The sequence below is a fragment of the Oncorhynchus kisutch genome, linkage group LG2, assembly GCF_002021735.2.
Source record: "Oncorhynchus kisutch isolate 150728-3 linkage group LG2, Okis_V2, whole genome shotgun sequence".
In the NCBI taxonomy this organism is placed as follows: domain Eukaryota; kingdom Metazoa; phylum Chordata; class Actinopteri; order Salmoniformes; family Salmonidae; genus Oncorhynchus; species Oncorhynchus kisutch.
The window spans coordinates 25,357,106-25,368,402 of record NC_034175.2 but is presented as its reverse complement, the minus strand read 5'-3'; the positions used below and the strand labels follow the sequence as shown (position 1 = coordinate 25,368,402).

General features: G+C 41.5%; 1 pseudogene; it reads right to left on the bottom strand.

The window, feature by feature from the left end:
* Positions 1-47: 47 nt before the first annotated feature.
* LOC109903883 (UBX domain-containing protein 11-like) lies at positions 48-10,717 on the bottom strand (annotated as a pseudogene).
* Between the last annotated feature and the right edge of the window lie 580 nt (positions 10,718-11,297).

The following is an 11,297-nucleotide window of genomic DNA, read 5'->3' as shown; positions in this document are numbered from 1 at the left end:
GATCTCCACATGGTGAATTGTAATTTACTTGTTTTCAGCGATTATAACGTAGCTGCAGTGGGTAAATTTTCCACAGCAACTAAGATCATTGGTGCTCCAGGCTAAACGTCTGCTGTTTTGATCCCTTGGCTACGACAAAAGAGTGTGAAGAGAGCCCATGCCCATATGCAGATACTGTGTGTGTGACTGTGAGAGCAAAGTCTTGCATCTTGCTCATTGCAATATCTGCGGTGCTGCTCGTGCACCGTTATTTTGTTATCTCTACCTTGTAAGCAGTCATGGTTCGAGGTGAATTATCAGCATCAATAATTATTGCAAGTATTCCTATGGAAATTAGGATTTTTCCCATGTCATGATGATCCTGAAAAGGACAGTTCTGTATGTACGTGTTGGCACCCCCTAGTGTGGCATCCCTATGAGATCTGAATATACATGCTTATGAAAGTCAATACAGTATTTTATAACCACGAGGAGAGCAACAGGGCGATTGTTGTTCTGTCATTGAGGTGGGCCTGGCCTAGTCCTGAGCAGCATTGGGAGTGTGCCCACAGGAGAGGAGTGTCAGTCCTCACTACCAGCGCTGTGGGAACGCATTGATGATGTCATATGCTGGGGTATCTGTCCATCTGAAGTTATGAGGAGGGGGAGAGTTGATAGTGATGGCACAGGACTGGGCTTTCATAACATGTCAAACAGACGGATGTGACTTAGTTCTGGTATGCAGATTGTCACTGATCATTTGGACAAATTGCGATTTCCCCAGTTAGTAGAGTGGATCTTCACTAGCCTCGTTGGTACATTTTCTAGCACGTCACCCCGAGAATATATTCTTTTCAATGTAGTAGGTGGATCAGCTTTAATATTGCAAATAGAAGCCACAATCAATGTAATTGTCTACATTTACTTTGGGGAAAAAAATATAATACATATTACCAGCCAAAAGTTTGGACACTTACTCATTCAAGAGTTTCTTTATTTTGATTTTTTACATTGCAGAATAATAGTGAAGACCAACTATGGAATCGCATAACGCAAAAGTGTTAAACAAATCAAAATATATTTTATATTCTTCAAAGTACCCTTTGTGTTGATGACAGCATTGCACACACTTGGCATCTCTCAACCAACTTCACCTGGAATAATTCCAACAGTATTGAAGGAGTAAGCACAAATGCTGAGCACTTGTTGTTCTGCTTTTCCTTCTCTCTGCGGACTAACTCATCCCAAACCATCTCAATTGGGTTGAGGTCGGGTGATTGTGGAGGCCAGGTCATGTGATGCAGCTCTCTTGGTCAAAAATCCCTTACACGGCCTTGAGGTGTGTTGGGTCATTGTCCTGTTGAAAAACAAATGATAGTCCCACTAAGCGCGAATGAGAATGGATGGCAGAATGCTGTGGTAGCTATGCTGGTTGTGTGCCTTGAATTCTAAATAAATCACTGACAATGTCACCAGCAAAGCATCCCCACACCACCACCTCCATGCTTCATGGTGGTAACCACACATGCAGAGATTATCCGTTCAACTACTCTGTCTCACAAAGACATGGCGGTTGAACCAAAAATCTCAATTGGACTCATGAGACCAAAGGACAGATGTCCACTGGTGTAATGTCCATTGCTTGTGTTTCTTGGCCCAAGCAAATCCCTTATTATTGGTGTCCTTTTTGTAGTGGTTTCTTTGCAGCAATTTGACCATGAAGGTCTGATCATCTGAATAGTTGATGAGATGTGTCTCTTACTTGAACTCTGAAGCATTTATTTGGGCTGCAATTTCTGAGGCTGGTAACTCTAATGAACTTAATCTCTGCAGCAGAGGTAACGCTGGGACTTCGTTTCATGTGGCGGCCCTCATGAGAGCCAGTTTCATCATAGCGCTTGATGGTTTTTGCGACTGCACTTGAAGAAATGTTCAAAGTTCTTTAATTTTCATATTGACTGACCTTCATGTCTTAAAGTAATGATGCAATGTCATTTCTCTTTGCTCATTTGAGCTGTTTCCATAATATGGGCTTGGTTATCTTGGCTATCTTCAGTATGCCCCTTACCTTGTCACAACACAACTGATTGGCTCAATGCATTAAGAAAGAAATTCCACAAATGAACTTTTAACAAGGCACACCTGTTAATTGAAATGCATTCCAGGTGACTGCCTCATGAAGCTGGTTTAGAGAATGCCAAGAGTGTGCAAAGATGTCACCAAGGGAAAGTGTGGCTACTTTGAAGAACCTACAATATATTTTAATTTGTTTAACACTTTTTGGTTACTACATGATTCCATATGTGTCATTTCATAGTTTTGTTGTCTTCAGTATTATTCTATAATGTAGTAAATAGTACAAATATAGAAAAACCCTTGTTAACATTTGACTGGTACTGTATATGTTATCCTTAAAAAAAAATATATATATATATATATATAATAAATATATATATATATACATGCAGTTGAAGTTGGAAGTTTACATACACTTAAGTTGGAGTAATTTAAAACTCGCTTTTCAACATTTCTTGTTAACAAACTGTAGTTTTGGCAAGTCGGTTAGTACATCTACTTTGTGCATGGCACAAGTAATTTTACCAACAATTGTTTACAGATAGATTATTTCACTCATAATTCACTGTATCACAATTCAAGTGGGTCATACATTTACATACACTAAGTTGACTGTGCCTTTAAAAAGCTTGGAAAATTTCAGTAAAGGATGTCATGGCTTTAGAAGCTTCTGAGCTTCTAATTGACATAATTTGAGTCAATTGGAGGTGTACCTGTGGTTGTATTTCAAGGCCTACCTTCAAACTCAGTGCCTCTTTGCTTGACATCATGGGAAAATCAAAATAAATCAGCCCAGACCTCAGAAAACAAATTGTAGACAAGTCTGGTTCATCCTTGGGAGCAATTTCCAAATGCCTGAAGGTACCACATTCATCTCTACAAACAATAGTACGCGAGTATGAACACCATGGGGCTACGCAGCCGTCCTACCGCTCAGGAAGGAGACGCGTTCTGTCTCCTAGAGATGAACGTACTTTGGTGTGAAAAGTGCAAATCAATCCCAGAACAAAAGCAAAGGACCTTGTGAAGATGCTGGAAGAAACAGGTACAATTATATCTATATCCACAGTAAAAACGAGTCCTATATCAACATAACCTGAAAGGCCACTCAGCAAGGAAGAAGCCACTGCTCCAAAACCGCCATAAAAAAGCCAGACTACGATTTGCAACTGCACATATCGTACCTTTAGGAGAAATGTCCTCTGGTCTGATGAAACAAAAATAGAATTGTTTGGCCATAATGACAATTGTTATGTTTGGAGGAAAAGGGGAGAGGCTTGCAAGCCGAAGAACACCATCCCAACCGTGAAGCACAGGCGTGGCAGCAACATGTCGTGGGGGTGCTTTGCTGCAGGAGGGACTGGTGCACTTCACAAAATAGATGGCATTATGAGGGAGGAAGATTATGTGGATATATTGACGAAAATCTCAAGACATCAGTCAGGAAGTTAAAGCTCGGTCGCAAATAGGTCTTCCAAATGGACAATGACCCCAAGCATACTTTGTTGGAGGAAATTATGGTTGAAATGACTAATTATGTATACATTCCAATCAGAACTGACAGAACTAGTCCAAATGCTATAATGTACTGTACATATATGAATTTTCTCTCTTGCTCCCATTCCCAATTGTATATAATGTAGTCAGGAGATTAGTAACAATGAAGGTCTGTTCCTTAGTTCATTCATTTGTACAATCTCCAGGTGGCAGGAACGGACTATCTCCAGACTGTCTAGAATGTTGATTTATACTGACTGACCTTGACTTCAGGCGTGGAGCGAAAGCTCGAGAAACTATAGGGCCTCTAAGAGATAGAACATTTAGAAAACGCTGACGTCATTTTCAGTTTATAACTTGTGGAAAAATGTGTATGTGGCAGTACTCTCTTGTAATAAACGCTGTTACCTGACTTTTAAGACTGGTCTCGATCTATTTCATGCATAATTAATTAATTTACAACTCATTAATGAAATAGAGAGAGTGCGAATTTGATTTTGGCTATAAAACATATAGGAATTTAGAATTCCTCTAACATACTTCCAAAGTTGTGGCAAAATGGCTTAAAGACAACAAAGTCAAGGTATTGGAGTGGCCATCACAAAGCACTGACCTTAATCCTATAGAAAATTTGTGGGCAGAACTGAAAAAGCTTGTGCGAGCAAGGAGGCCTACAAACCTGACTCAGTTACACCAGCTCTGTCAGGAGGAATGGGCCAAAATTCACCCAACTTATTGTGGGAAGCTTGTGGAAGGCTACCTGAACCGTTTGACCCAAGTTAAACAATATAAAGGCCATGCTACCAAACACTAATTGAGTATATGTAAACTTCTGACCCACTTGGAATGTGATGAAATAAATAAAAGCTGAAAAAAATCATTCTCTACTATTATTCTGACATTTCGCATTCTTAACTGACCTAACTGACCTAAAACAGGGGATTTTTACTAGGATTAAATGTCAGGAATTGTGAAAACTGAATTTAAAACTATTTAGATGAGGTGTACGTAAACTTCCGACTTCAACTGTAGGTGTGTCCAAACTTTTGACTGGTACTGTATATTTTCAACTGTGCTGTTATGTTTCACAAAAATTCTGAACCTATATACATTTTACGGACACAGTATATTTTACATTAGTTTTCTTGTTTTTTTGGTGTTATTTTTAGTCCCACCATTCAGCTACCCTCAACCCCTCCCAATATAAATATTTGAACACCATCTAGTTTTGATTTCTATTTGCCATATATTTTTCAACTGTGCTGTGACGTTTCAAAAAAGTTCAGAACCTTTCTATTCTCATAGTTTCTACAGATTGTAAATCAAAGAGAAACATTTTTGCTAAGAGTATTATTTTATACAATGATCGATTGTCAATGACTTTTCAGATCACCCAGTAGTGCTATTTGCAGAGTTCACACCAGGTACAGTCGTGTGAACATTTCGGGCACCCCTCTGAGGCTGCATAATAATTTACTCTGTCGTCACAGAAAATGATCACCGTGGCATGCCATTCATTTTCTAATAAAAGCTGAGTACTGGGGTATTGTCCAGACAAAGATTTTTAGTGTAGCAATATTAAGTTGTATGAAATTAAATCAGATGTGAAAAATAGGCTTTGCAAAAATGTGGGCACCCTTGTCATTCTGTTGATTTGAATACCTGTAACTACTTAGCACTGATTAATTGGAATACACAATTGGTTTGGTGAGCTCATTAAGCCTTAAACTTCATAGACTAGTGCATCCAATCATGAGAAAGGGTATTTAAGGTGGCCAATTGCAAGTTGTTCTCTTTTACTCTCCTCTGAAAAGTGGCAACATGGGGGCCTCAAAACAACTCTCAAATGACCTGAAAACAAAGATTGTTTAACATTATGAATTAGAGGAAGGCTACAAAAAGCTATCGCAGAGATTTATTTATTTTATTTTATTTTTTTATTTCACCTTTATTTAACCAGGTAGGCTAGTTGAGAACAAGTTCTCATTTGCAACTGCGACCTGGCCAAGATCAAGCATAGCAGTGCGAACAGACAACACAGAGTTACACATGGAGTAAACAATTGTCAGTGTCCACTGTGAGGAACATGGTGAGGAAATGGAAGACCACAGGCACAGTTCTTGTTAAGGCCAGAAGTGGCAGGCCAAGTAAAATCTCAGAGAGGTGAAGGATGGTGAGAACGGTCAAAAACAGCCCACAGACCACCTCCAAAGACCTACAACATCATCTTGCTGCCGATGGTGTCACTGCATCGTTCAACAATTCAGCACACTTTGCAGAAGGAGAAGCTGTATAGGAGAGTGATGCGGAAGAAGCATTTTCTGCACACACGCCACAAACAGGTATGCAAACGCACATTTGGACAAGCCAGCTTCATTTTGGAATAAGGTGCTGTGGACTGATGAAACAAAGATTGAATTATTTGGTCATAAGGAACGTTAATGCAAAAGACCACAGCGTTCCAAGAAAAACACTTGCTACCCACAGTAAAATATGGTGGGGGTTCCATCATGCTGTGGGGTTGTGTGGCCAGTGCCGGTACTGGGAATCTTGTTAAAGTTGAGGGTTGCATGGATTCCACTCAATATCAGCAGATTCTTGGGAATAATGTTGAAGAATCAGTCACGAAGTTGAAGTTACACCAGGGCTGGATATTTCAACAAGACAACGACCCAAAACACTTCTCAAAATCTACCCAGGCATTTATGCAGAGGAACAAGTACAATGTTCTGGAATGGCCATCCCAGTCCCCAGACCTGAATATCATTGAGAATCTGTGGGATGATTTGAAGCGGGCTGTCCATGCTCGGCAACCATCAAACCTAACTGAACTGGAGATGTTTGGAAGGAGGAATGGTCCAAAATACCTTCATCCAGAATCCAGACACTCATTAGAGGCTATGGGAAGTGTCTAGAGGCTGTTATTTTAGCAAAAGGAGGCTCTACTAAATATTGATGTGATTTTTCTATTGGGGTGCCCACATTTATGCACCTGTCTAATTTTGTTTTGATGCATATTGCACATTTTCTCTTAATCCAATAAACCCAATTTCACTACTGAAATATTACTGTGTCCATCAGTTATTTGATAGATCAAAATGAAATTGCTGATCCAAACACCCAATTATTTATAAATGGAAATTGTCAGGGGTGCCCAAACTTTTTCATACGACTGTAAATTCCTGAACCTGTGACCAAAAACAAGCTACATATGGACAGTACCAAAACAAATGATGTAATGATTATGTCTCTTCGCAGCAAAATCTGACGAGCTGGGATGGTTGATACAACCATCATATACAGTGGCTTCGGACCCCTAGACCTTTATCCACATTGTATTACGTTACAGCCTTATTCTAAAATTGATTCAATTGTTTTTTTTCCCCTCATCAAACACAATACCCCATAATGACAAAGCAAAAACTGGTTTCGAAATGTTTGCTAATTTATGAAAAAGAAACATGTCACATTTACATAAGTATTCAGACCCTTTACTCAGTACTTTGTTGAAGCAGCTTTGGCAGCAATTACATTCTTGAGTCTTCTTGGGTATGACCTGTATTTGGGGAGTTTCTCCTATTCTTCTCTGCAGATCCTCTCAAACTCTGTCAGTCTGGATGGGGAGCCTTGCTGCACAGCTATTTTCAGGTCTCTCCAGGGATGTTCGATCAGGTTTAAATCCGGGCTCTGGCTGGGCACTCAAGGACATTCAGAGATTTGTCCCGAAGCCACTCCTGCATTGTCTTGGTTGTGTTCTTAGTGTCGTTTTCCTGTTGGAAGGTGAACTTTCGCCCCAGTCTGAGGTCCTGAGCTCTCTGGAGCAGGTTTTCATCAAGGATCTCTCTGTAGTTTGCATTGTTCGTCTTTCCCTCGATCCTGACTAGTCTCCCAGTCCCCGCCACTGAAAAACACCCCCACAGAATGATGCTGCCATCAGCATGCTTGGATGGTGCCAGGTTTCATCCAGACGTGATGCTTGGCATTCATGCCAAAGAGTTGAATCTTGGTTTCATCAGACCAAAGGATCTTGTTTCTCATGTAGTCTTTAGGTGCCTTTTGGCAAACTCCAAGCGGGCTGTCATGTGCATTCTACTGAGGAGTGGCTTCTGCCTGGCCACTCTACCATAAATGCCTGATAGATGGAATGCTGCAGAGATGGTTGTCCTTATGGAAGATTCTCCCAACTCCACAGAGGATATCTAGAGCTCCTTCAGTGACCATCGGGTTCTTGGTCACCTACCTGACCAAGACCCTTCTCCCACAATTGCTCAGTTTGGCCAAGTGGCCAGATCTAGGAAGAGTCTTGGTGGTTCCAAACTTCTTCCATTTAAGAATGGAGGCCACTGTGTTCTTGGGGACCTTCAATGCTGCAGAAATGTTTTGGCGCCCTTCCCCAGATCTGTGCATCGACACAATCCTTTCTCTGAGCTCTACGGACAATTCCTTCCACCTCATGGCTTGGTTTTTGCTCTGACATGCACTGTCAACTGTGGGACCTTATATAGACAGGTGTGTGCCTTTCCAAATCATGTCCAATCAAGTTGTAGTAACATCTCAACGGCGATCAATTAAAACAGGATGAACCTCAGCTCAACTTTGAGTCTTATTTTGCAAAGGGTCTGAATACTTATATTTTTAATACATTTGCAAAACTTTAGAAAAAACTATTTTTACTTTGTCATTATGGGGTATTGTGTGTACATTTTTTATTTATTATTCCATTTTAGAATAAGGCTGTAATGTAACAAAATGTGGAAAAGTCGAGGGGTCTGAATACTTTCAGAAGGCATGTATATAACATTATATTGGTTGCAATAATTTTGTATAATTTAAATTGAAAAACTATTACGTTTTGAATCTGGTGTCGTTTTGTGTATCAGTTCATAAACCATGTGCCTGGTACATTGAAAATCTCTTTGCAACTATTTTGCAATCTGTATGGCACAGCTGTCAATTTTTTGGTCCTTAAATGAAACTGGTATACTTTTTATATATCACAATTTTCTTGAACCTATTTTGGTTGTTAATGCAGGGTCGACAGACAAGTTCCTTACCTTCTCCCCCTTCCATTTGCCTCTTCCATTTTTGCGGTATGCAAGATTTTAGTTCTGGGTGTCCGAGATTAACATGACCCAAAAGTCACTGTGACTAAGATGAAGTACTGTAAACCCGATGGACTTCCTGGGCAAAATACTGGGTACAGCATTTTGTGGTAATGGCTCCCAACCCACCTGTGCTTGTCCAGATACTGGTGCAGGTGACCTATGGTCTCTGAGAAGTGCATCTTCATGATGTAAGTGTGCTCGCCATCCTCTGACTTTACCCTCAGTGTGGTGACATCACGGGCCGAGTTTGGGGGGGGGATCAGTCTCATGCAACTCCAACCTAAGTTAGAGTAGGAGACAACAGGTTCATAACCCACATTAGCAAATGTGTGTCCCTCTTCCAGGGTCTCCTCTGTCACACGGTCCCACAAGGCCCCCTAGTGGTGGAAGTGAAAGTATTGTGCATAATTCTAGACACCTGCATACCTCTCTTTCAAGGCCTGTAGCACTGGTGTGTCTATGAGGGTCACCGCATGGCTGTTTGGAGCATCAGAAGAGCCCTAAACACAAGACACAGGCATGTACTAACGTATAGTATACTCACATTCATCATCTACAGGTATCAGCAGAAACATGCAACAGATCTCAGTCTCACCTGTAGACTGGCTTTCACTGAGTCCCTGATGATGTCAATCACTCTACCAGCCTTCACCAACACTTTGGGCAGCCTGTTCTGCAATTGGTCCATTGTCAGTGTTCTGCCTGTAGCTAATTCAGTGTTCAAGTCAGAGCAAAATAGTCTTGGGGTGAATCTCAAGTGACATGCATATAGTTGAACCAACTTCAAGTATGACATTCAATTATTTCACTGATTCCTTGCGTCTCCTCCCCTCGCCTCCTCAAAGAAGATCCAAGGTTTCTTCCCATCTCATGCATCTTCAGGAGACGACAAGGAGAGAGGAGTCGAGGAATCCAAAAAACACAATTGAGATTCCACCCCTGCAGTTGGTTCAACTAGAGTGTAAAGTGTAGCACATGTTTTCAGGAACAAATTGAAGCGATACAGAGGGGACCAACCGGGTATCTGGGAGACGGCATAGTACGCGTGTTCTAGTCTGTCTGTTGATTTCTCCCCCTCTGTGCATCCAACAACAGCCTGCCCCATCCCAGGGAACTCCGCCCACGGTCGCCTCTCTTGGAACTCCTCCTCTCACCTGTCATGAACCTGTGTACACCAAAAGACGACGTGCCACTACTCACCACATAACAAACAGGAAATACATTGTCCATGTAGTCCGTTTTCCTACCGTAAGCACATTTCAAATCCACGCACACACACACACACACCCGAAACGGCACCCCATCTGCAAACCTGTCCTGTAGGTCAGAAGGGAAGTATCCGTGCATCACGTCTTGCATGCACTGCTGTAAAGTCATGTGCGGCAGGGTGTCAGACACATTGGACTGAGATACAAACGGAGCTTCCTGTACTTAGTTATTCTGTCCTCTACAATCTGAGAGAGAGTCAATATATGGAAACATTTAAATCAAAGAATCTTCAGTGAAAATGTATCTAAAGCCATGCCTGGTTCAAATATCTTGTCTGCTTCCGTGCCTGGTCTAGGTATGTTGTACTCTCTCGTAATAGCCTTAACAGTAGCTGATTTGGTTCTGGGTGCTGAGACTATGTACTGACTAGCCAGTTAGAGTGTAAAGAGCATTCCCTATACAGTCTCTGTCTGTACCTGTGTGCTGGCTTCCTGGTAAGAACGGAAGGGCCCATTGAACATGAGGATGCCATTGCTGTAGAGCCTTAGTGGAAGGAGGTGCTGCTGGGCCAGCTGTGCCCCTCTGGACGTGACCCTGACGAAGGACTCTCCCTCCCCAGCCAGTATGTTCTCCTGCTGGATGTTCTGGAGCACCAGGTCAAAGTTCATCTGGACGTTTCTCCTGGCCACAGAGGTCTCTGCAAAACACAGGCCACCATAATAAGTGAATGTATACTTGAAGACGTTCTGTTTGAAAACCATCCAGGCATCACACGAGCACAGCTCTGTGAAACTTTACTGCTGCATTGAAAGAACATCAAAGTCGTGACAGAAACCACTCTTCGGGGGTTGTTTGGCAACTGCTTCGTACGGTTGGAAATGACAGTTTGAAGATGTGATTTGATTAGGTTTCACTTCACGTGTATATTGAAAGTCAGGCCTAAGTTGAGGATTAGTGGGTTACTGAGTACTGGGGGCTGCCTGTTAAGGAGGGTGTACTGTTGCAGCGTGTTAAGATAGAAATGTATCATGTAGAAAGAATATGATTGTCAGAATAGGGAAATCTTAGCAGCTCTATTAACTGCTTTTCAGTCACTGCAGGCTTCCCTTTATGGTCTCAAAGTGGTCTTGAATGTACAAAAAACTCAATTCATGACCTTTACCAGAGCTAGAACTCTGCCAGAGAATGTTAGCGTTGTCACATCTGGTGGCTTATCCATTGAAAAAGTGTAATCCTACAAATACCTAGGTATTTGGTTGGATGACAAGTTGTCCTTTAAAGATCATGTGGATAATCTTGTGGCAAAGTTTACTTTGAAATGGGGTTTTTATTTTTGTAATAAGGCTTGCTTCCCGCTTATGGCTAGAAAGAAGCTTGTTCAGGCCACTTTTCTCTCTGTAATTGATTATGGTGACTTGTTGTATATGCACA